Source organism: Amphimedon queenslandica, unplaced genomic scaffold (assembly GCF_000090795.2).
Source record: "Amphimedon queenslandica unplaced genomic scaffold, v1.1 AMPQUscaffold_4445_Cont23577, whole genome shotgun sequence".
Taxonomy (NCBI): domain Eukaryota; kingdom Metazoa; phylum Porifera; class Demospongiae; order Haplosclerida; family Niphatidae; genus Amphimedon; species Amphimedon queenslandica.
In genome coordinates, this window is record NW_003555244.1 from 1 (window position 1) to 1530 (window position 1530).

The window sequence follows — 1530 nt, forward strand, 5'->3', positions numbered from 1 at the left end:
GATAGTTTTCTGTGGTAGCATAAATATAAAGCTTTACAATCATGTAACAATGTCTCATCAATGCCACTGAAATCCTGCTTGTGTTTCTTGGTAAATAACCTATTCTTTCACTACTCAGTTCTCACTAAAAATTAAACCACACCCTTTGAAACACTTGCAAAAAATATATTATTACTTTTGAAACATAGCATCTAGAAAAATGAAACCATAAACAGTCTATATATAAGGCCTTAATGAATACACTCAAAGTAGTAACTTGTTCATACCTAGTGCAGAAGTCTCAAAAAGGTGGTTACAAAATTAATATTTAAAAAACTAGTTTTTGGCTATTATCTCAGTCATTTCTCATTACATTGACACGAGAATAGTTTCAGTCCATGTAACAAACAATACACTATTATGATTCCAAGACTTACTAGCTAACTCCGTTCGAGAGTCTAGAAAAGGTGGTTACAAATAAAAATGGAGGTCTTCTAATTTTGTCATGTAAACATGAGGCCTGTTGACAAAATGAAATGAGAATATATTTATTAGGTCTACTGAACAAAACAAAAACACCTATATACCTTCTTTCACAAAAATAAGTGAGTCAAAAAAATTCTTGAAAACATAGACAGAGAGAAAAGCGCCAAGGATAGAGCTATGCTGGTTATGACGTCTACAGGTGAACTTCAAAGAGTTAATTGGATACCGACTTCCTGTTTCATATCCATGTGTGTATGTAGTATCTATGCTCCAATACAATGTGTATAGAAGAAATGTAAGCGTGGACATACAAATAAATAAATAAATTAATTAATAAATATATATAGATAGCGCGACGGTGAAATCAATTATAGGACGACTTAGGGGCGTAGCTCTCAGGTTGTAAAAACCATGGACTATAGCCTTGGGTATTTTTCAGATTTTTGGCGTTTTCTTGAAATGGCAGTAACTTGAAAAATTGAAGTCGGAATCACCTCAAACTTCCTACACAGCATAAGGACATTAATACAGTAGAAGCATAGATACTATATACCCCTGGATACGAAACTCCTCTATGCACACATATAAAATCCCATAAGGAAACGTCATAAACGTCTCCTCACCCTTGTTTCGCTGCATTCATGGCTGCCAGGGTAAGTAAAACAATCACAGTAGCCTATTCGTTTGTTAAAGTAGCTGAATGATCCCTCAGAGGACTTTGCAAAGCCTTTATATATTGAAATAATGCTCATAAACGATAGTTTGAGTGCATATTTTAGTTCTACAATGGATGTCATAGCCTACTTGTTGTGTACATTTCACTCAAGCCACTTTTTTAGCTTAACTCTGTTGAATTAGGCCAACATTTTTTATTGCACTGATAGGTTATTGTTTACTAGTTGTAGTGGGGCTATTATTTAGAGTTTGTGTTAAGTAAAAGAGCTGTTATTTTCTAAATCTTGGTTTTTCAAGCCCCACCTTTCTAGCCAATTTTTCTTTGTAATACTTGACTTAATTGGAACTTTTTCTATATGGTTTTGTAGCTTGAGAATAGGTAGTTGTAGT

At 33.8% G+C, this 1530-nt stretch overlaps 1 long non-coding RNA gene across 1 annotated transcript; it reads right to left on the minus strand.

Annotated features, from left to right (window-relative positions):
* Positions 1–319: 319 nt before the first annotated feature.
* LOC109592650 (uncharacterized) lies at positions 320–718 on the minus strand. The gene is made up of 2 exons (XR_002190471.1): positions 567–718; positions 320–499 (listed from the first exon to the last, which is right to left on the minus strand). It is a non-coding gene; the product is annotated as an uncharacterized LOC109592650 (long non-coding RNA).
* Positions 719–1530: the final 812 nt, after the last annotated feature.